Source organism: Paramormyrops kingsleyae, chromosome 4 (genome assembly GCF_048594095.1).
Source record: "Paramormyrops kingsleyae isolate MSU_618 chromosome 4, PKINGS_0.4, whole genome shotgun sequence".
Lineage (NCBI taxonomy): Eukaryota > Metazoa > Chordata > Actinopteri > Osteoglossiformes > Mormyridae > Paramormyrops > Paramormyrops kingsleyae.
In genome coordinates this window covers 46,021,700-46,041,400 of record NC_132800.1, presented here as the reverse complement: position 1 = coordinate 46,041,400, position 19,701 = coordinate 46,021,700, and the positions used below count along the sequence as shown (strand labels likewise).

At 48.4% G+C, this 19,701-nt stretch overlaps 24 non-coding genes and 22 pseudogenes across 24 annotated transcripts; all 46 read left to right on the top strand.

Moving 5' to 3' along the window:
* Window positions 1–249: 249 nt before the first annotated feature.
* On the top strand, window positions 250–368 carry LOC140589798 (5S ribosomal RNA). Its single transcript, XR_011990977.1, has one exon. It is a non-coding gene; the product is annotated as a 5S ribosomal RNA (ribosomal RNA).
* Window positions 369–665: 297 nt separating this feature from the next.
* Window positions 666–784, top strand: LOC140589753 (5S ribosomal RNA). Its single transcript, XR_011990932.1, has one exon. It is a non-coding gene; the product is annotated as a 5S ribosomal RNA (ribosomal RNA).
* Window positions 785–1,081: 297 nt separating this feature from the next.
* On the top strand, window positions 1,082–1,200 carry LOC140590112 (5S ribosomal RNA; annotated as a pseudogene).
* A 297-nt stretch (window positions 1,201–1,497) lies between these two features.
* Window positions 1,498–1,616, top strand: LOC140589118 (5S ribosomal RNA). The gene has a single exon (XR_011990295.1). It is a non-coding gene; the product is annotated as a 5S ribosomal RNA (ribosomal RNA).
* Window positions 1,617–1,913: 297 nt separating this feature from the next.
* On the top strand, window positions 1,914–2,042 carry LOC140590199 (5S ribosomal RNA; annotated as a pseudogene).
* A 297-nt stretch (window positions 2,043–2,339) lies between these two features.
* On the top strand, window positions 2,340–2,458 carry LOC140590008 (5S ribosomal RNA). Its single transcript, XR_011991187.1, has one exon. It is a non-coding gene; the product is annotated as a 5S ribosomal RNA (ribosomal RNA).
* Window positions 2,459–2,755: 297 nt separating this feature from the next.
* On the top strand, window positions 2,756–2,874 carry LOC140589353 (5S ribosomal RNA). The gene has a single exon (XR_011990532.1). It is a non-coding gene; the product is annotated as a 5S ribosomal RNA (ribosomal RNA).
* Window positions 2,875–3,171: 297 nt separating this feature from the next.
* LOC140590127 (5S ribosomal RNA) lies at window positions 3,172–3,290 on the top strand (annotated as a pseudogene).
* Window positions 3,291–3,587: 297 nt separating this feature from the next.
* Window positions 3,588–3,706, top strand: LOC140590149 (5S ribosomal RNA; annotated as a pseudogene).
* A 297-nt stretch (window positions 3,707–4,003) lies between these two features.
* LOC140589590 (5S ribosomal RNA) lies at window positions 4,004–4,122 on the top strand. The gene has a single exon (XR_011990769.1). It is a non-coding gene; the product is annotated as a 5S ribosomal RNA (ribosomal RNA).
* A 297-nt stretch (window positions 4,123–4,419) lies between these two features.
* On the top strand, window positions 4,420–4,538 carry LOC140589777 (5S ribosomal RNA). The gene has a single exon (XR_011990956.1). It is a non-coding gene; the product is annotated as a 5S ribosomal RNA (ribosomal RNA).
* Window positions 4,539–4,835: 297 nt separating this feature from the next.
* On the top strand, window positions 4,836–4,954 carry LOC140590110 (5S ribosomal RNA; annotated as a pseudogene).
* A 297-nt stretch (window positions 4,955–5,251) lies between these two features.
* On the top strand, window positions 5,252–5,370 carry LOC140589766 (5S ribosomal RNA). Its single transcript, XR_011990945.1, has one exon. It is a non-coding gene; the product is annotated as a 5S ribosomal RNA (ribosomal RNA).
* Window positions 5,371–5,667: 297 nt separating this feature from the next.
* LOC140590198 (5S ribosomal RNA) lies at window positions 5,668–5,796 on the top strand (annotated as a pseudogene).
* Window positions 5,797–6,093: 297 nt separating this feature from the next.
* Window positions 6,094–6,212, top strand: LOC140590146 (5S ribosomal RNA; annotated as a pseudogene).
* Window positions 6,213–6,509: 297 nt separating this feature from the next.
* Window positions 6,510–6,628, top strand: LOC140590015 (5S ribosomal RNA). The gene has a single exon (XR_011991194.1). It is a non-coding gene; the product is annotated as a 5S ribosomal RNA (ribosomal RNA).
* A 635-nt stretch (window positions 6,629–7,263) lies between these two features.
* Window positions 7,264–7,382, top strand: LOC140590186 (5S ribosomal RNA; annotated as a pseudogene).
* Window positions 7,383–7,679: 297 nt separating this feature from the next.
* On the top strand, window positions 7,680–7,798 carry LOC140589589 (5S ribosomal RNA). The gene has a single exon (XR_011990768.1). It is a non-coding gene; the product is annotated as a 5S ribosomal RNA (ribosomal RNA).
* Window positions 7,799–8,095: 297 nt separating this feature from the next.
* Window positions 8,096–8,214, top strand: LOC140589755 (5S ribosomal RNA). The gene has a single exon (XR_011990934.1). It is a non-coding gene; the product is annotated as a 5S ribosomal RNA (ribosomal RNA).
* A 297-nt stretch (window positions 8,215–8,511) lies between these two features.
* LOC140589744 (5S ribosomal RNA) lies at window positions 8,512–8,630 on the top strand. Its single transcript, XR_011990923.1, has one exon. It is a non-coding gene; the product is annotated as a 5S ribosomal RNA (ribosomal RNA).
* Window positions 8,631–8,927: 297 nt separating this feature from the next.
* On the top strand, window positions 8,928–9,046 carry LOC140589587 (5S ribosomal RNA). Its single transcript, XR_011990766.1, has one exon. It is a non-coding gene; the product is annotated as a 5S ribosomal RNA (ribosomal RNA).
* A 297-nt stretch (window positions 9,047–9,343) lies between these two features.
* Window positions 9,344–9,462, top strand: LOC140589733 (5S ribosomal RNA). The gene has a single exon (XR_011990912.1). It is a non-coding gene; the product is annotated as a 5S ribosomal RNA (ribosomal RNA).
* Window positions 9,463–9,759: 297 nt separating this feature from the next.
* On the top strand, window positions 9,760–9,878 carry LOC140589722 (5S ribosomal RNA). The gene has a single exon (XR_011990901.1). It is a non-coding gene; the product is annotated as a 5S ribosomal RNA (ribosomal RNA).
* Window positions 9,879–10,175: 297 nt separating this feature from the next.
* LOC140590190 (5S ribosomal RNA) lies at window positions 10,176–10,294 on the top strand (annotated as a pseudogene).
* Window positions 10,295–10,591: 297 nt separating this feature from the next.
* On the top strand, window positions 10,592–10,710 carry LOC140590124 (5S ribosomal RNA; annotated as a pseudogene).
* Window positions 10,711–11,007: 297 nt separating this feature from the next.
* LOC140590210 (5S ribosomal RNA) lies at window positions 11,008–11,126 on the top strand (annotated as a pseudogene).
* Window positions 11,127–11,423: 297 nt separating this feature from the next.
* On the top strand, window positions 11,424–11,542 carry LOC140589797 (5S ribosomal RNA). The gene has a single exon (XR_011990976.1). It is a non-coding gene; the product is annotated as a 5S ribosomal RNA (ribosomal RNA).
* A 297-nt stretch (window positions 11,543–11,839) lies between these two features.
* LOC140590045 (5S ribosomal RNA) lies at window positions 11,840–11,958 on the top strand. The gene has a single exon (XR_011991224.1). It is a non-coding gene; the product is annotated as a 5S ribosomal RNA (ribosomal RNA).
* Window positions 11,959–12,255: 297 nt separating this feature from the next.
* LOC140589664 (5S ribosomal RNA) lies at window positions 12,256–12,374 on the top strand. The gene has a single exon (XR_011990843.1). It is a non-coding gene; the product is annotated as a 5S ribosomal RNA (ribosomal RNA).
* Window positions 12,375–12,671: 297 nt separating this feature from the next.
* Window positions 12,672–12,790, top strand: LOC140590220 (5S ribosomal RNA; annotated as a pseudogene).
* A 291-nt stretch (window positions 12,791–13,081) lies between these two features.
* LOC140590413 (5S ribosomal RNA) lies at window positions 13,082–13,190 on the top strand (annotated as a pseudogene).
* Window positions 13,191–13,487: 297 nt separating this feature from the next.
* LOC140590380 (5S ribosomal RNA) lies at window positions 13,488–13,606 on the top strand (annotated as a pseudogene).
* A 297-nt stretch (window positions 13,607–13,903) lies between these two features.
* On the top strand, window positions 13,904–14,022 carry LOC140590074 (5S ribosomal RNA; annotated as a pseudogene).
* Window positions 14,023–14,319: 297 nt separating this feature from the next.
* LOC140589352 (5S ribosomal RNA) lies at window positions 14,320–14,438 on the top strand. Its single transcript, XR_011990531.1, has one exon. It is a non-coding gene; the product is annotated as a 5S ribosomal RNA (ribosomal RNA).
* A 297-nt stretch (window positions 14,439–14,735) lies between these two features.
* LOC140589479 (5S ribosomal RNA) lies at window positions 14,736–14,854 on the top strand. Its single transcript, XR_011990658.1, has one exon. It is a non-coding gene; the product is annotated as a 5S ribosomal RNA (ribosomal RNA).
* A 297-nt stretch (window positions 14,855–15,151) lies between these two features.
* Window positions 15,152–15,280, top strand: LOC140590209 (5S ribosomal RNA; annotated as a pseudogene).
* A 297-nt stretch (window positions 15,281–15,577) lies between these two features.
* Window positions 15,578–15,696, top strand: LOC140589796 (5S ribosomal RNA). The gene has a single exon (XR_011990975.1). It is a non-coding gene; the product is annotated as a 5S ribosomal RNA (ribosomal RNA).
* Window positions 15,697–15,993: 297 nt separating this feature from the next.
* LOC140589908 (5S ribosomal RNA) lies at window positions 15,994–16,112 on the top strand. Its single transcript, XR_011991087.1, has one exon. It is a non-coding gene; the product is annotated as a 5S ribosomal RNA (ribosomal RNA).
* Window positions 16,113–16,409: 297 nt separating this feature from the next.
* Window positions 16,410–16,528, top strand: LOC140590286 (5S ribosomal RNA; annotated as a pseudogene).
* Window positions 16,529–16,825: 297 nt separating this feature from the next.
* On the top strand, window positions 16,826–16,944 carry LOC140590166 (5S ribosomal RNA; annotated as a pseudogene).
* Window positions 16,945–17,241: 297 nt separating this feature from the next.
* On the top strand, window positions 17,242–17,350 carry LOC140590384 (5S ribosomal RNA; annotated as a pseudogene).
* A 291-nt stretch (window positions 17,351–17,641) lies between these two features.
* On the top strand, window positions 17,642–17,760 carry LOC140590302 (5S ribosomal RNA; annotated as a pseudogene).
* Window positions 17,761–18,057: 297 nt separating this feature from the next.
* Window positions 18,058–18,176, top strand: LOC140589795 (5S ribosomal RNA). Its single transcript, XR_011990974.1, has one exon. It is a non-coding gene; the product is annotated as a 5S ribosomal RNA (ribosomal RNA).
* Window positions 18,177–18,473: 297 nt separating this feature from the next.
* On the top strand, window positions 18,474–18,592 carry LOC140589880 (5S ribosomal RNA). Its single transcript, XR_011991059.1, has one exon. It is a non-coding gene; the product is annotated as a 5S ribosomal RNA (ribosomal RNA).
* A 297-nt stretch (window positions 18,593–18,889) lies between these two features.
* On the top strand, window positions 18,890–19,008 carry LOC140590103 (5S ribosomal RNA; annotated as a pseudogene).
* A 297-nt stretch (window positions 19,009–19,305) lies between these two features.
* On the top strand, window positions 19,306–19,424 carry LOC140590213 (5S ribosomal RNA; annotated as a pseudogene).
* The last annotated feature ends 277 nt before the right edge of the window (window positions 19,425–19,701 follow it).

Genomic DNA, 19,701 nt, shown 5'->3' with positions numbered 1-19,701 from the left:
GTAAAGATGTCACTCCCCTTTCATTTCACAAATTACCTTTATTTGTACAACGACGGCAGTCCCCGCCCACTTTTGCAGAAAGTACTCGTAGCAATCGTATACAACTCACCGCTTTCTTCCTCATTTTAATAACAACTTTCTCAAAGACATCTTGACATCAATGCCGCATCGACGTCTGCTCTTCTCTCGGTGCGACTCTCAATAAACCCTCAACTGAAAACAAAAGGGCTGATTCTGGCCGCTTCCCTCGCTTACGGCCATACCGTTCCGACTGCGCCCGATCTCGTCTGATCTCGGAAGCTAAGCGGGGCCGGGCTTGGTTAGTACTTGGTTGGGAGACTGCCTGGGATTACCAAGTGCCGTAAGCTTTTTCTTAGTTTCACCTTATCCAGAGGGCCCTGCGTCTTGCCACGAATGTAAAGATGTCACTCCCCTTTCATTTCACAAATTACCTTTATTTGTACAACGACGGCAGTCCCCGCCCACTTTTGCAGAAAGTACTCGTAGCAATCGTAAACAACTCACCGCTTTCTTCCTCATTTTAATAACGACTTTCTCAAAGACATCTTGACATCAATGCCGCATCGACGTCTGCTCTTCTCTCGGTGCGACTCTCAATAAACCCTCAACTGAAAACAAAAGTGCTGATTCTGGCCGCTTCCCTCGCTTACGGCCATAGCGTTCCGACTGCGCCCGATCTCGTCTGATCTCGGAAGCTAAGCGGGGCCGGGCTTGGTTAGTACTTGGTTGGGAGACTGCCTGGGAATACCAAGTGCCGTAAGCTTTTTCTTAGTTTCACCTTATCCAGAGGGCCCTGCGTCTAGCCACGAATTGAAAGATGTCACTACCCTTTCATTTCACAAATTACCTTTATTTGTACAAAGACGGCAGTCCCAGCCCACTTTTGCAGAAAGTACTCGTAGCAATCGTATACAACTCACCGCTTTCTTCCTCATTTTAATAACGACTTTCTCAAAGACATCTTGACATCAATGCCGCATCGACGTCTGCTCTTCTCTCGGTGCGACTCTCAATAAACCCTCAACTGAAAACAAAAGTGCTGATTCTGGCCGCTTCCCTCGCTTACGGCCATACCGTTCCGACTGCGCCCGATCTCGTCTGATCTCGGAAGCTAAGCGGGGCCGGGCTTGGTTAGTACTTGGTTGGGAGACTGCCTGGGATTACGAAGTGCCGTAAGCTTTTTCTTAGTTTCACCTTATCCAGAGGGCCCTGCGTCTTGCCACGAATTGAAAGATGTCACTACCCTTTCATTTCACAAATTACCTTTATTTGTACAAAGACGGCAGTCCCAGCCCACTTTTGCAGAAAGTACTCGTAGCAATCGTATACAACTCACCGATTTCTTCCTCATTTTAATAACGACTTTCTCAAAGACATCTTGACATCAATGCCGCATCGACGTCTGCTCTTCTCTCGGTGCGACTCTCAATAAACCCTCAACTGAAAACAAAAGGGCTGATTCTGGCCGCTTCCCTCGCTTACGGCCATACCGTTCCGACTGCGCCCGATCTCGTCTGATCTCGGAAGCTAAGCGGGGCCGGGCTTGGTTAGTACTTGGTTGGGAGACTGCTTGGGAATACCAAGTGCCGTAAGCTTTTTCTTAGTTTCACCTTATCCAGAGGGCCCTGCGTCTTGCCACGAATTGAATGATGTCACTCCCTTTTCATTTCACAAATTACCTTTATTTGTACAACGACGGCAGTCCCAGCCCACTTTTGCAGAAAGTACTCGTAGCAATCGTATACAACTCACCGCTTTCTTCCTCATTTTAAGAACGACTTTCTCAAAGACATCTTGACATCAATGCCGCATCGACGTCTGCTCTTCTCTCGGTGCGACCCTCAATTAACCCTCAACTGAAAACAAAAGTGCTGATTCTGGCCGCTTCCCTCGCTTACGGCCATACCGTTCCGACTGCGCCCGATCACGTCTGATCTTGTCTGATCTCGGAAGCTAAGTGGGGCCGGGCTTGGTTAGTACTTGGTTGGGAGACTGCCTGGGAATACCAAGTGCCGTAAGCTTTTTCTTAGTTTCACCTTATCCAGAGGGCCCTGCGTCTTGCCACGAATTGAAAGATGTCACTCCCTTTTCATTTCACAAATTACCTTTATTTGTACAATGACGGCAGTCCCAGCCCACTTTTGCAGATAGTACTCGTAGCAATCGTATACAACTCACCGCTTTCTTCCTCATTTTAAGAACGACTTTCTCAAAGACATCTTGACATCAATGCCGCATTGACGTCTGCTCTTCTCTCGGTGCGACTCTCAATAAACCCTCAACTGAAAACAAAAGGCCTGATTCTGGCCGCTTACCTCGCTTACGGCCATACCGTTCCGACTGTGCCCGATCTCGTCTGATCTCGGAAGCTAAGCGGGGCCGGGCTTGGTTAGTACTTGGTTGGGAGACTGCCTGGGATTACCAAGTGCTGTAAGCTTTTTCTTACTTTCACTTTATCCCGAGGGCCCAGCGTCTTGCTACGAATGTAAAGCTGTCACTCCCCTATCATTTCACAAAGTATCTTTATTTGTACAACGACGGCAGTCCCCGCCCACTTTTGCAGAAAGTACTCGTAGCAATCGCATACAACTCACCGCTTTCTTCCTCATTTTAATAACGACTTTCTCAAAGACATCTTGACATCAATGCCGCATCGACGTCTGCTCTTCTCTCGGTGCGACTCTCAATAAACCCTCAACTGAAAACAAAAGGGCTGATTCTGGCCGCTTCCCTCGCTTACGGCCATACTGTTCCGACTGCGCCCGATCTCGTCTGATCTCGGAAGTTAAGCGGGGCCGGGCTTGGTTAGTACTTGGTTGGGAGACTGCCTGGGAATACCAAGTGCCGTAAGCTTTTTCTTAGTTTCACCTTATCCAGAGGGCCCTGCGTCTTGCCACGAATGTAAAGATGTCACTACCCTTTCATTTCACAAATTACCTTTATTTGTACAAAGACGGCAGTCCCCGCCCACTTTTGCAGAAAGTACTCGTAGCAATCGTATACAACTCACCGCTTTCTTCCTCATTTTAATAACGACTATCTCAAAGACATCTTGACATCAATGCCGCATCGACGTCTGCTCTTCTCTCGGTGCGACTCTCGATAAACCCTCAACTGAAAACAAAAGGGCTGATTCTGGCCGCTTCCCTCGCTTACGGCCATACCATTCCGACTGCGCCCGATCTCGTCTGATCTCGGAAACTAAGCGGGGCCGGGCTTGGTTAGTACTTGGTTGGGAGACTGCCTGGGATTACCAGGTGCCGTAAGCTTTTTCTTACTTTCACTTTATCCAGAGGGCCCTGCGTCTTGCCACGAATGTAAAGATGTCACTACCCTTTCATTTCACAAATTACCTTTATTTGTACAAAGACGGCAGTCCCAGCCCACTTTTGCAGAAAGTACTCGTAGCAATCGTATACAACTCACCGCTTTCTTCCTCATTTTAATAACGACTTTCTCAAAGACATCTTGACATCAATGCCGCATCGACGTCTGCTCTTCTCTCGGTGCGACTCTCGATAAACCCTCAACTGAAAACAAAAGGGCTGATTCTGGCCGCTTCCCTCGCTTACGGCCATACCTTTCCGACTGCGCCCGATCTCGTCTGATCTCGGAAACTAAGCGGGGCCGGGCTTGGTTAGTACTTGGTTGGGAGACTGCCTGGGATTACCAGGTGCCGTAAGCTTTTTCTTACTTTCACTTTATCCAGAGGGCCCTGCGTCTTGCCACGAATGTAAAGATGTCACTCCCCTTTCATTTCACAAATTACCTTTATTTGTACAACGACGGCAGTCCCCGCCCACTTTTGCAGAAAGTACTCATAGCAATCGTATACAACTCACCGATTTCTTCCTCATTTTAATAACGACTTTCTCAAAGACATCTTGACATCAATGCCGCATCGACGTCTGCTCTTCTCTCGGTGCGACTCTCAATAAACCCTCAACTGAAAACAAAAGGGCTGATTCTGGCCGCTTCTCTCGCTTACGGCCATACCGTTCCGACTGCGCCCGATCTCGTCTGATCTCGGAAGCTAAGCAGGGCCGGGCTTGGTTAGTACTTGGTTGGGAGACTGCCTGGGAATACCAAGTGCCGTAAGCTTTTTCTTAGTTTCACCTTATCCAGAGGGCCCTGCGTCTTGCCACGAATGTAAAGATGTCACTCCCCTTTCATTTCACAAATTACCTTTATTTGTACAACGACGGCAGTCCCCGCCCACTTTTGCAGAAAGTACTCGTAGCAATCGTATACAACTCACCGCTTTCTTCCTCATTTTAATAACGACTTTCTCAAAGACATCTTGACATCAATGCCGCATCGACGTCTGCTCTTCTCTCGGTGCGACTCTCAATAAACCCTCAACTGAAAACAAAAGGGCTGATTCTGGCCGCTTCCCTCGCTTACGGCCATACCGTTCCGACTGCGCCCGATCTCGTCTGATCTCGGAAGCTAAGCGGGGCCGGGCTTGGTTAGTACTTGGTTGGGAGACTGCCTGGGAATACCAAGTGCCGTAAGCTTTTTCTTAGTTTCACCTTATCCAGAGGGCCCTGCGTCTAGCCACGAATTGAAAGATGTCACTACCCTTTCATTTCACAAATTACCTTTATTTGTACAAAGACGGCAGTCCCAGCCCACTTTTGCAGAAAGTACTCGTAGCAATCGTATACAACTCACCGCTTTCTTCCTCATTTTAATAACGACTTTCTCAAAGACATCTTGACATCAATGCCGCATCGACGTCTGCTCTTCTCTCGGTGCGACTCTCAATAAACCCTCAACTGAAAACAAAAGTGCTGATTCTGGCCGCTTCCCTCGCTTACGGCCATACCGTTCCGACTGCGCCCGATCTCGTCTGATCTCGGAAGCTAAGCGGGGCCGGGCTTGGTTAGTACTTGGTTGGGAGACTGCCTGGGATTACGAAGTGCCGTAAGCTTTTTCTTAGTTTCACCTTATCCAGAGGGCCCTGCGTCTTGCCACGAATTGAAAGATGTCACTACCCTTTCATTTCACAAATTACCTTTATTTGTACAAAGACGGCAGTCCCAGCCCACTTTTGCAGAAAGTACTCGTAGCAATCGTATACAACTCACCGATTTCTTCCTCATTTTAATAACGACTTTCTCAAAGACATCTTGACATCAATGCCGCATCGACGTCTGCTCTTCTCTCGGTGCGACTCTCAATAAACCCTCAACTGAAAACAAAAGGGCTGATTCTGGCCGCTTCCCTCGCTTACGGCCATACCGTTCCGACTGCGCCCGATCTCGTCTGATCTCGGAAGCTAAGCGGGGCCGGGCTTGGTTAGTACTTGGTTGGGAGACTGCCTGGGAATACCAAGTGCCGTAAGCTTTTTCTTAGTTTCACCTTATCCAGAGGGCCCTGCGTCTTGCCACGAATTGAATGATGTCACTCCCTTTTCATTTCACAAATTACCTTTATTTGTACAACGACGGCAGTCCCAGCCCACTTTTGCAGAAAGTACTCGTAGCAATCGTATACAACTCACCGCTTTCTTCCTCATTTTAAGAACGACTTTCTCAAAGACATCTTGACATCAATGCCGCATCGACGTCTGCTCTTCTCTCGGTGCGACCCTCAATTAACCCTCAACTGAAAACAAAAGTGCTGATTCTGGCCGCTTCCCTCGCTTACGGCCATACCGTTCCGACTGCGCCCGATCACGTCTGATCTTGTCTGATCTCGGAAGCTAAGTGGGGCCGGGCTTGGTTAGTACTTGGTTGGGAGACTGCCTGGGAATACCAAGTGCCGTAAGCTTTTTCTTAGTTTCACCTTATCCAGAGGGCCCTGCGTCTTGCCACGAATTGAAAGATGTCACTCCCTTTTCATTTCACAAATTACCTTTATTTGTACAATGACGGCAGTCCCAGCCCACTTTTGCAGATAGTACTCGTAGCAATCGTATACAACTCACCGCTTCCTTCCTCATTTTAAGAACGACTTTCTCAAAGACATCTTGACATCAATGCCGCATTGACGTCTGCTCTTCTCTCGGTGCGACTCTCAATAAACCCTCAACTGAAAACAAAAGGCCTGATTCTGGCCGCTTACCTCGCTTACGGCCATACCGTTCCGACTGTGCCCGATCTCGTCTGATCTCGGAAGCTAAGCGGGGCCGGGCTTGGTTAGTACTTGGTTGGGAGACTGCCTGGGATTACCAAGTGCTGTAAGATTTTTCTTACTTTCACTTTATCCCGAGGGCCCAGCGTCTTGCTACGAATGTAAAGCTGTCACTCCCCTATCATTTCACAAAGTATCTTTATTTGTACAACGACGGCAGTCCCCGCCCACTTTTGCAGAAAGTACTCGTAGCAATCGCATACAACTCACCGCTTTCTTCCTCATTTTAATAACGACTTTCTCAAAGACATCTTGACATCAATGCCGCATCGACGTCTGCTCTTCTCTCGGTGCGACTCTCAATAAACCCTCAACTGAAAACAAAAGGGCTGATTCTGGCCGCTTCCCTCGCTTACGGCCATACTGTTCCGACTGCGCCCGATCTCGTCTGATCTCGGAAGTTAAGCGGGGCCGGGCTTGGTTAGTACTTGGTTGGGAGACTGCCTGGGATTACCAGGTGCCGTAAGCTTTTTCTTACTTTCACTTTATCCAGAGGGCCCTGCGTCTTGCCACGAATGTAAAGATTAGGGTGACCAGATAATCCATGTCAGGGAGGACACTCTGAGCTAGGACAGGAATTGTAAATTACCATTTCAATTAAACGGACTTGGATTTCACTTGAGCACCGAGTTCTTGCTGTGTGCTGATTGGTCAGTCTCCTATAAGCATGCATGTGTCACTAATGCTAATGTAAAACAGCTGGATGAGTCTTTCAGTCAAGGAAACAAACCAGTCAAAGCACAAGAAGAGCTGAACTCTTTAGCCGAGCACAGGAGCCTTTTAATTTGGAAGTAGTTTGTAAAACCCGAAGTAGCTCAAAGTGTCCTCCCTGACATGGATTATCTGGTCACCCTAGTAAAGATGTCACTCCCCTTTCATTTCACAAATTACCTTTATTTGTACAACGACGGCAGTCCCCGCCCACTTTTGCAGAAAGTACTCATAGCAATCGTATACAACTCACCGATTTCTTCCTCATTTTAATAACGACTTTCTCAAAGACATCTTGACATCAATGCCGCATCGACGTCTGCTCTTCTCTCGGTGCGACTCTCAATAAACCCTCAACTGAAAACAAAAGGGCTGATTCTGGCCGCTTCCCTCGCTTACAGCCATACTGTTCCGACTGCGCCCGATCTCGTCTGATCTCGGAAGTTAAGCGGGGCCGGGCTTGGTTAGTACTTGGTTGGGAGACTGCCTGGGATTACCAGGTGCCGTAAGCTTTTTCTTACTTTCACTTTATCCAGAGGGCCCTGCGTCTTGCCACGAATGTAAAGATGTCACTCCCCTTTCATTTCACAAATTACCTTTATTTGTACAACGACGGCAGTCCCCGCCCACTTTTGCAGAAAGTACTCATAGCAATCGTATACAACTCACCGATTTCTTCCTCATTTTAATAACGACTTTCTCAAAGACATCTTGACATCAATGCCGCATCGACGTCTGCTCTTCTCTCGGTGCGACTCTCAATAAACCCTCAACTGAAAACAAAAGGGCTGATTCTGGCCGCTTCTCTCGCTTACGGCCATACCGTTCCGACTGCGCCCGATCTCGTCTGATCTCGGAAGCTAAGCAGGGCCGGGCTTGGTTAGTACTTGGTTGGGAGACTGCCTGGGAATACCAAGTGCCGTAAGCTTTTTCTTAGTTTCACCTTATCCAGAGGGCCCTGCGTCTTGCCACGAATGTAAAGATGTCACTCCCCTTTCATTTCACAAATTACCTTTATTTGTACAACGACGGCAGTCCCCGCCCACTTTTGCAGAAAGTACTCGTAGCAATCGTATACAACTCACCGCTTTCTTCCTCATTTTAATAACGACTTTCTCAAAGACATCTTGACATCAATGCCGCATCGACGTCTGCTCTTCTCTCGGTGCGACTCTCAATAAACCCTCAACTGAAAACAAAAGGGCTGATTCTGGCCGCTTCCCTCGCTTACGGCCATACCGTTCCGACTGCGCCCGATCTCGTCTGATCTCGGAAGCTAAGCGGGGCCGGGCTTGGTTAGTACTTGGTTGGGAGACTGCCTGGGAATACCAAGTGCCGTAAGCTTTTTCTTAGTTTCACCTTATCCAGAGGGCCCTGCGTCTTGCCACGAATTGAAAGATGTCACTACCCTTTCATTTCACAAATTACCTTTATTTGTAGAACGACAGCAGTCCCCGCCCACTTTTGCAGAAAGTACTCGTAGCAATCGTATACAACTCACCGATTTCTTCCTCATTTTAATAACGACTTTCTCAAAGACATCTTGACATCAATGCCGCATCGACGTCTGCTCTTCTCTCGGTGCGACTCTCAATAAACCCTCAACTGAAAACAAAAGTGCTGATTCTGGCAGCTTCCCTCGCTTACGGCCATACCGTTCCGACTGCGCCCGATCTCGTCTGATCTCGGAAGCTAAGCGGGGCCGGGCTTGGTTAGTACTTGGTTGGGAGACTGCCTGGGAATACCAAGTGCCGTAAGCTTTTTCTTAGTTTCATTTTATCCCGAGGGCCCAGCGTCTTGCCACGAATGTAAAGCTGTCACTCCCCTATCATTTCACAAAGTATCTTTATTTGTACAACGACGGCAGTCCCCGCCCACTTTTGCAGAAAGTACTCGTAGCAATCGCATACAACTCACCGCTTTCTTCCTCACTTTAATGACGACTTTCTCAAAGACATCTTGACATCAATGCCGCATCGACGTCTGCTCTTCTCTCGGTGCGACTCTCAAGTAACCCTCAACTGAAAACAAAAGGGCTGATTCTGGCCGCTTCTCTCGCTTACGGCCATACCGTTCCGACTGCGCCCGATCTCGTCTGATCTCGGAAGCTAAGCAGGGCCGGGCTTGGTTAGTACTTGGTTGGGAGACTGCCTGGGAATACCAAGTGCCGTAAGCTTTTTCTTAGTTTCACCTTATCCAGAGGGCCCTGCGTCTTGCCACGAATGTAAAGATGTCACTCCCCTTTCATTTCACAAATTACCTTTATTTGTACAACGACGGCAGTCCCCGCCCACTTTTGCAGAAAGTACTCGTAGCAATCGTATACAACTCACCGCTTTCTTCCTCATTTTAATAACGACTTTCTCAAAGACATCTTGACATCAATGCCGCATCGACGTCTGCTCTTCTCTCGGTGCGACTCTCAATAAACCCTCAACTGAAAACAAAAGGGCTGATTCTGGCCGCTTCCCTCGCTTACGGCCATACCGTTCCGACTGCGCCCGATCTCGTCTGATCTCGGAAGCTAAGCGGGGCCGGGCTTGGTTAGTACTTGGTTGGGAGACTGCCTGGGAATACCAAGTGCCGTAAGCTTTTTCTTAGTTTCACCTTATCCAGAGGGCCCTGCGTCTTGCCACGAATTGAAAGATGTCACTACCCTTTCATTTCACAAATTACCTTTATTTGTAGAACGACAGCAGTCCCCGCCCACTTTTGCAGAAAGTACTCGTAGCAATCGTATACAACTCACCGATTTCTTCCTCATTTTAATAACGACTTTCTCAAAGACATCTTGACATCAATGCCGCATCGACGTCTGCTCTTCTCTCGGTGCGACTCTCAATAAACCCTCAACTGAAAACAAAAGTGCTGATTCTGGCAGCTTCCCTCGCTTACGGCCATACCGTTCCGACTGCGCCCGATCTCGTCTGATCTCGGAAGCTAAGCGGGGCCGGGCTTGGTTAGTACTTGGTTGGGAGACTGCCTGGGAATACCAAGTGCCGTAAGCTTTTTCTTAGTTTCACTTTATCCCGAGGGCCCAGCGTCTTGCCACGAATGTAAAGCTGTCACTCCCCTATCATTTCACAAAGTATCTTTATTTGTACAACGACGGCAGTCCCCGCCCACTTTTGCAGAAAGTACTCGTAGCAATCGCATACAACTCACCGCTTTCTTCCTCACTTTAATGACGACTTTCTCAAAGACATCTTGACATCAATGCCGCATCGACGTCTGCTCTTCTCTCGGTGCGACTCTCAAGTAACCCTCAACTGAAAACAAAAGTGCTGATTCTGGCGGCTTCCGTCGCTTACGGCCATACCGTTCCGACTGCGCCCGATCTCCCCTGATCTCGGAAGCTAAGCGGGACCGGGCTAGGTTAGTACTTGGTTGGGAGACTGCTTGGGATTACTAAGTGCCGTAAGCTTTTTCTTACTTTCACTTTATCCCGAGGGCCCAGCGTCTTGCCACGAATGTAAAGCTGTCACTCCCCTATCATTTCACAAAGTATCTTTATTTGTACAACGACGGCAGTCCCCGCCCACTTTTGCAGAAAGTACTCGTAGCAATCGCATACAACTCACCGCTTTCTTCCTCACTTTAATGACGACTTTCTCAAAGACATCTTGACATCAATGCCGCATCGACGTCTGCTCTTCTCTCGGTGCGACTCTCAATAAACCCTCAACTGAAAAGAAAAGGCCTGATTCTGGCCGCTTCCCTCGCTTACGGCCATACTGTTCCGACTGCGCCCGATCTCGTCTGATCTCGGAAGCTAAGCGGGGCCGGGCTTGGTTAGTACTTGGTTGGGAGACTGCCTGGGATTACCAAGTACCGTAAGCTTTTTCTTACTTTCACTTTATCCAGAGGGCCCTGCGTCTTGCCACGAATGTAAAGATATCACTCCCCTTTCATTTCACGAATTGCCTTTATTTGTACAAAGACGGCAGTCCCAGCCCACTTTTGCAGAAAGTACTCGTAGCAATCGTATACAACTCACCGCTTTCTTCCTCATTTTAATAACGACTTTCTCAAAGACATCTTGACATCAATGGCGAATCGACGTCTGCTCTTCTCTCGGTGCGACTCTCAATAAACCCTCAACTGAAAACAAAAGGGCTGATTCTGGCAGCTTCCCTCGCTTACGGCCATACCATTCCGACTGCGCCCGATCTCGTCTGGTCTCGGAAGCTAAGCGGGGCCGGGCTTTGTTAGTACTTGGTTGGGAGACTGCCTGGGATTACCAAGTGCCGTAAGCTTTTTCTTACTTTCACTTTATCCAGAGGGCCCTGCGTCTTGCCACGAATTGAATGATGTCACTCCCCTTTCATTTCACAAATTACCTTTATTTGTACAAAGACCGCAGTCCCAGCCCAGTTTTGCAGAAAGTACTCATAGCAATCGTATACAACGCACCGCTTTCTTCCTCATTTTAATAACGACTTTCTCAAAGACATCTTGACATCAATGCCGCATCGACGTCTGCTCTTCTCTTGGTGCGACTCTCAATAAACCCTCAACTGAAAACAAAAGGGTTGATTCTGGCCGCTTCCCTCGCTTACGGCCATACCGTTCCGACTGCGCCCGATCTCGTCTGATCTCGGAAGCTAAGCGGGGCCGGGCTTGGTTAGTACTTGGTTGGGAGACTGCCTGGGATTACCAAGTGCCGTAAGCTTTTTCTTACTTTCACTTTATCCAGAGGGCCCTGCGTCTTGCCACGAATGTAAAGATGTCACTCCCCTTTCATTTCACAAATTAACTTTATTTGTACAACGACGGCAGTCCCCGCCCACTTTTGCAGAAAGTACTCGTAGCAATCGTATTCAACTCACCGCTTTCTTCCTCATTTTAATAACGACTTTCTCAAAGACATCTTGACATCAATGCCGCATCGACGTCTGCTCTTCTCTCGGTGCGACTCTCAATAAACCCTCAACTGAAAACAAAAGTGCTGATTCTGGCCGTTTCCCTCGCTTACAGCCATACCGTTCCGACTGCGCCCGATCTCGTCTGATCTCGGAAGCTAAGCGGGGCTGGGCTTGGTTAGTACTTGGTTGGGAGACTGCCTGGGATTACCAAGTGCCGTAAGCTTTTTCTTACTTTCACCTTATCCAGAGGGCCCTGCGTCTTGCCACGAATGTAAAGATGTCACTCCCCTTTCATTTCACAAATTACCTTTATTTGTACAACGACGGCAGTCCCCGCCCACTTTTGCAGAAAGTACTCGTAGCAATCGTATACAACTCACCGCTTTCTTCCTCATTTTAATAACGACTTTCTCAAAGACATCTTGACATCAATGCCGCATCGAAGTCTGCTCTTCTCTCGGTGCGACTCTCAATAAACCCTCAACTGAAAACAAAAGGGCTGATTCTGGCCGTTTCCCTCGCTTACGGCCATACCGTTCCGACTGCGCCCGATCTCGTCTGATCTCGGAAGCTAAGCGGGGCTGGGCTTGGTTAGTACTTGGTTGGGAGACTGCCTGGGATTACCAAGTGCCGTAAGCTTTTTCTTAATTTCACTTTATCCAGAGGGCCCTGCGTCTTGCCACGAATGTAAAGATATCACTCCCCTTTCATTTCACGAATTGCCTTTATTTGTACAACGACGGCAGTCCCAGCCCACTTTTGCAGAAAGTACTCGTAGCAATCGTATACAACTCACCGCTTTCTTCCTCATTTTAATAACGACTTTCTGAAAGACATCTTGACATCAATGTCGCATCGACGTCTGCTCTTCTCTCGGTGCGACTCTCAATAAACCCTCAACTGAAATGAAAAGGGCTGATTCTGGCCGCTTCCCTTGCTTACGGCCATACCGTTCCGACTGCGCCCGATCTCGTCTGATCTCGGAAGCTAAGCGGGGCCGGGCTTGCTTACTACTTGGTTGGGAGACTGCCTGGGATTACCAAGTGCCGTAAGCTTTTTCTTTCTTTCACCTTATCCAGAGGGCCCTGCGTCTTGCCACGAATGTAAAGATGTCACTCCCCTTTCATTTCACAAATTACCTTTATTTGTACAAGGACGGTAGCCCAGTTTTGCAGAAAGTACTCGTAGTAATCGAATACAACTCATCGCTTTCTTCCTCATTTTAAGAACGACTTTCTCAAAGACATCTTGACATCAATGCCGCATCGACGTCTGCTCTTCTCTCGGTGCGACTCTCAATAAACCCTCAACTGAAAACAAAAGGGCTGATTCTGGCCGCTTCCCTCACTTACGGCCATACCGTTTTGACTGCGCCCGATCTCGGAAGCTAAGCGGGGCCGGGCTTGGTTAGTACTTGGTTGGGAGACTGCCTGGGATTACCAAGTGCCGTAAGCTTTTTCTTACTTTCACTTTATCCAGAGGGCCCTGCGTCTTGCCACGAATGTAAAGATATCACTCCCCTTTCATTTCACGAATTGCCTTTATTTGTACAACGACGGCAGTCCCAGCCCACTTTTGCAGAAAGTACTCGTAGCAATCGTATACAACTCACCGCTTTCTTCCTCACTTTAATAACGACTTTCTCAAAGACATCTTGACATCAATGCCGCATCGACGTCTGCTCTTCTCTCGGTGCGACTCTCAATAAACCCTCAACTGAAAACAAGAGGGCTGATTCTGGCCGCTTCCCTCGCTTACGGCCATACCGTTCCGACTGCGCCCGATCTCGTCTGATCTCGGAAGCTAAGTCGGGCCGGGCTTGGTTAATACTTGTTTGGGAGACTGCCTGGGATTACCAAGTGCCATAAGCTATTTCTTACTTTCACTTTATCCAGAGGGCCCTGCGTCTTGCCACGAATGTAAAGTTGTCACTCCCCTTTCATTTCACAAATTACCTTTATTTGTACAAAGACGGCAGTCCCAGCCCACTTTTGCAGAAAGTACTCGTAGCAATCGTATACAACTCACCGCTTTCTTCCTCATTTTAATAACAACTTTCTCAAAGACATCTTGACATCAATGGCGAATCGACGTCTGCTCTTCTCTCAGTGCGACTCTCAATAAACCCTCAACTGAAAACAAAAGGGCTGATTCTGGCCGCTTCCCTCGCTTACGGCCATACCGTTCCGACTGCGCCCGATCTCGTCTGATCTCGGAAGCTAAGCGGGGCCGGGCTTGGTTAGTACTTGGTTGGGAGACTGCCTGGGATTACCAAGTGCCATAAGCTTTTTCTTACTTTCACTTTATCCCGAGGGCCCAGCGTCTTGCTACGAATGTAAAGCTGTCACTCCCCTATCATTTCACAAAGTATCTTTATTTGTACAACGACGGCAGTCCCCGCCCACTTTTGCAGAAAGTACTCGTAGCAATCGCATACAACTCACCGCTTTCTTCCTCATTTTAATAAAGACTTTCTGAAAGACATCTTGACATCAATGCCGCATCGACGTCTGCTCTTCTCTCGGTGCGACTCTCAATAAACCCTCAACTGAAAACAAAAGGGCTGATTCTGGCCGCTTCCCTCGCTTACGGCCATACTGTTCCGACTGCGCCCGATCTCGTCTGATCTCGGAAGTTAAGCGGGGCCGGGCTTGGTTAGTACTTGGTTGGGAGACTGCCTGGGAATACCAAGTGCCGTAAGCTTTTTCTTAGTTTCACCTTATCCAGAGGGCCCTGCGTCTTGCCACGAATTGAAAGATGTCACTCCCTTTTCATTTCACAAATTACCTTTATTTGTACAACGACGGCAGTCCGAGCCCACTTTTGCAGAAAGTACTCGTAGCAATCGTATACAACTCACCGCTTTCTTCCTCATTTTAAGAACGACTTTCTCAAAGACATCTTGACATCAATGCCGCATCGACGTCTGCTCTTCTCTCGGTGCGACTCTCAATAAACCCTCAACTGAAAACAAAAGGGCTGATTCTGGCCGCTTCCCTCGCTTACGGCCATACTGTTCCGACTGCGCCCGATCTCGTCTGATCTCGGAAGCTAAGCGGGGCCGGGCTTGGTTAGTACTTGGTTGGGAGACTGCCTGGGAATACCAAGTGCCGTAAGCTTTTTCTTAGTTTCACCTTATCCAGAGGGCCCTGCGTCTTGCCACGAATTGAAAGATGTCACTCCCTTTTCATTTCACAAATTACCTTTATTTGTACAACGACGGCAGTCCCAGCCCACTTTTGCAGAAAGTACTCGTAGCAATCGTATACAACTCACCGCTTTCTTCCTCATTTTAAGAACGACATTCTCAAAGACATCTTGACATCAATGCCGCATCGACGTCTGCTCTTCTCTCGGTGCGACCCTCAATTAACCCTCAACTGAAAACAAAATTGCTGATTCTGGCCGCTTTCCTCGCATACGGCCATACCGTTCCGACTGCGCCCGATCACGTCTGATCTCGTCTGATCTCGGAAGCTAAGCGGGGCCGGGCTTGGTTAGTACTTGGTTGGGAGACTGCCTGGGAATACCAAGTGCCGTAAGCTTTTTCTTAGTTTCACCTTATCCAGAGGGCCCTGCGTCTTGCCACGAATTGAAAGATGTCACTCCCTTTTCATTTCACAAATTACCTTTATTTGTACAATGACGGCAGTCCCAGCCCACTTTTGCAGAAAGTACTCGTAGCAATCGTATACAACTCACCGCTTTCTTCCTCATTTTAAGAACGACTTTCTCAAAGACATCTTGACATCAATGCCGCATCGACGTCTGCTCTTCTCTCGGTGCGACTCTCAATAAACCCTCAACTGAAAACAAAAGGGCTGATTCTGGCTGCTTCCCTCGCTTACGGCCATACCGTTCCGACTGCGCCCGATCTCGTCTGATCTCGGAAGCTAAGCGGGGCCGGGCTTGGTTAGTACTTGGTTGGGAGACTGCCTGGGATTACCAAGTGCCGTAAGCTTTTTCTTACTTTCACTTTATCCAGAGGGCCCTGCATCTTGCCACGAATATAAAGATGTCACTACCCTTTCATTTCACAAATTACCTTTATTTGTACAATGACGGCAGTCCACGCCCACTTTTGCAGAAAGTACTCGTAGCAATCGTTTACAACTCACCGCTTTCTTCCTCATTTTAATAATGACTTTCTCAAAGACATCTTGACATCAATGCCGCATCGACGTCTGTTCTTCTCTCGGTGCGACTCTCAATAAACCCTCAACTGAAAACAAAAGGGCTGATTCTGGCCACTTCCCTCGCTTATGGCCATACCGTTCCGACTGCGCCCGATCTCGTCTGATCTCGGAAGCTAAGCGGGGCCGGGCTTGGTTAGTACTTGGTTGGGAGACTGCCTGGGATTACCAAGTGCCGTAAGCTTTTTCTTACTTTCACTTTATCCAGAGGGCCCTGCGTCTTGCCACGAATGTAAAGATATCACTCCCCTTTCATTTCACGAATTGCCTTTATTTGCACAACGACGGCCGTCCCAGCCCACTTTTGCAGAAAGTACTCGTAGCAATCGTATACAACTCACAGCTTTCTTCCTCACTTTAATAACGACTTTCTGAAAGACATCTTGACATCAATGCCGCATCGACGTCTGCTCTTCTCTCGGTGCGACTCTCAATAAACCCTCAACTGAAAACAAAAGGGCTGATTCTGGCCGCTTCCCTCGCTTACGGCCATACCCTTCCGACTGCGCCCGATCTCGTCTGATCTTAAAAGCTAAGCGGGGTCGGGCTTGGTTAGTACTTGGTTGGGAGACTGCCTGGGATTACCAAGTGCCGTAAGCTTTTTCTTACTTTCACTTTATCCCGAGGGCCCAGCGTCTTGCCACGAATGTAAAGCTGTCACTCCCCTATCATTTCACAAAGTATCTTTATTTGTACAACGACGGCAGTCCCCGCCCACTTTTGCAGAAAGTACTCGTAGCAATCGCATACAACTCACCGCTTTCTTCCTCATTTTAATAAAGACTTTCTCAAAGACATCTTGACATCAATGCCGCATCGACGTCTGCTCTTCTCTCGGTGCGACTCTCAATAAACCCTCAACTGAAAACAAAAGGGCTGATTCTGGCCACGTCCCTCGCTTACGGCCACACCGTTCCGACTGCGCCCGATCTCGTCTGATCTCAGAAGCTAAGCGGGGCCGGGCTTGGTTAGTACTTGGTTGGGAGACTGCCTGGGATTACCAAGTGCCGTAAGCTTTTTCTTACTTTCACCTTATCCAGAGGGCCCTGCGTCTTGCCACGAATGTAAAGATGTCACTCTCCTTTCATTTCACAAATTACCTTTATTTGTACAATGACGGCAGTCCCAGCCCACTTTTGCAGAAAGTACTCGTAGCAATCGTAAACAACTCACCGCTTTCTTCCTCATTTTAATAATGACTTTCTCAAAGACATCTTGACATCAATGCCGCATCGACGTCTGCTCTTCTCTCGGTGCGACTCTCAATAAACCCTCAACTGAAAACAAAAGGGCTGATTCTGGCCGCTTCCCTCGCTTACGGCCATACCGTTCCGACTGCGCCCGATCTCGGAAGCTAAGCGGGCCCGGGCTTGATTAGTACTTGGTTGGGAGACTGCCTGGGATTACCAAGTGCCGTAAGCTTTTTCTTACTTTCACCTTATCCAGAGGGCCCTGCGTCTTGCCACGAATGTAAAGATGTCACTCCCCTTTCATTTCACAAATTACCTTTAGTTGTACAATGACGGTAGCCCACTTTTGCAGAAAGTACTCGTAGCAATCGAATACAACTCACCGCTTTCTTCCTCATTTTAAGAACTACTTTCTCAAAGACATCTTGACATCAATGCCGCATCGACGTCTGCTCTTCTCTCGGTGCGACTCTCAATAAACCCTCATCTGAAAACAAAAGGGCTGATTCTGGCCGCTTCCCTCGCTTGCGGCCATACCGTTCCGACTGCGCCCGATCTTGTCTGATCTCGGAAGCTAAGCGGGGCCGGGATTGGTTAGTACTTGGTTGGGAGACTGCCTGGGATTACCAAGTGCCGTAAGCTTTTTCTTACTTTCACTTTATCCAGAGGGCCCTGCGTCTTGCCACGAATGTAAAGATGTCACTCCCCTTTCATTTCACAAATTAACTTTATTTGTACAACGACGGCAGTCCCCGCCCACTTTTGCAGAAAGTACTCGTAGCAATCGTATTCAACTCACCGCTTTCTTCCTCATTTTAATAACGACTTTCTCAAAGACATCTTGACATCAATGCCGCATCGACGTCTGCTCTTCTCTCGGTGCGACTCTCAATAAACCCTCAACTGAAAACAAAAGTGCTGATTCTGGCCGTTTCCCTCGCTTACGGCCATACCGTTCCGACTGCGCCCGATCTCGTCTGATCTCGGAAGCTAAGCGGGGCCGGGCTTGGTTAGTACTTGGTTGGGAGACTGCCTGGGATTACCAAGTGCCGTAAGCTTTTTCTTACTTTCACCTTATCCAGAGGGCCCTGCGTCTTGCCACGAATGTAAAGATGTCACTACCCTTTCATTTCACAAATTACCTTTATTTGTACAAAGACGGCAGTCCCAGCCCACTTTTGCAGAAAGTACTCGTAGCAATCGTATACAACTCACCGCTTTCTTCCTCATTTTAAGAACGACTTTCTCAAAGACATCTTGACATCAATGCCGCATCGACGTCTGCTCTTCTCTCGGTGCGACTCTCAAGTAACCCTCAACTGAAAACAAAAGTGCTGATTCTGGCGGCTTCCGTCGCTTACGGCCATACCGTTCCGACTGCGCCCGATCTCCTCTGATCTCGGAAGCTAAGCGGGACCGGGCTAGGTTAGTACTTGGTTGGGAGACTGCTTGGGATTACCAAGTGCCGTAAGCTTTTTCTTACTTTCACTTTATCCCGAGGGCCCAGCGTCTTGCCACGAATGTAAAGCTGTCACTCCCCTATCATTTCACAAAGTATCTTTATTTGTACAACGACAGCAGTCCCCGCCCACTTTTGCAGAAAGTACTCGTAGCAATCGCATACAACTCACCGCTTTCTTCCTCACTTTAATGACGACTTTCTCAAAGACATCTTGACATCAATGCCGCATCGACGTCTGCTCTTCTCTCGGTGCGACTCTCAAGTAACCCTCAACTGAAAACAAAAGTGCTGATTCTGGCGGCTTCCGTCGCTTACGGCCATACCGTTCCGACTGCGCCCGATCTCCCCTGATCTCGGAAGCTAAGCGGGACCGGGCTAGGTTAGTACTTGGTTGGGAGACTGCTTGGGATTACCAAGTGCCGTAAGCTTTTTCTTACTTTCACTTTATCCCGAGGGCCCAGCGTCTTGCCACGAATGTAAAGCTGTCACTCCCCTATCATTTCACAAAGTATCTTTATTTGTACAACGACGGCAGTCCCCGCCCACTTTTGCAGAAAGCACTCGTAGCAATCGCATACAACTCACCGCTTTCTTCCTCACTTTAATGACGACTTTCTCAAAGACATCTTGACATCAATGCCGCATCGACGTCTGCTCTTCTCTCGGTGCGACTCTCAATAAACCCTCAACTGAAAAGAAAAGGCCTGATTCTGGCCGCTTCCCTCGCTTACGGCCATACTGTTCCGACTGCGCCCGATCTCGTCTGATCTCGGAAGCTAAGCGGGGCCGGGCTTGGTTAGTACTTGTTTGGGAGACTGCCTGGGATTACCAAGTACCGTAAGCTTTTTCTTACTTTCACTTTATCCAGAGGGCCCTGCGTCTTGCCACGAATGTAAAGATATCACTCCCCTTTCATTTCACGAATTGCCTTTATTTGTACAAAGACGGCAGTCCCAGCCCACTTTTGCAGAAAGTACTCGTAGCAATCGTATACAACTCACCGCTTTCTTCCTCATTTTAATAACGACTTTCTCAAAGACATCTTGACATCAATGGCGAATCGACGTCTGCTCTTCTCTCGGTGCGACTCTCAATAAACCCTCAACTGAAAACAAAAGGGC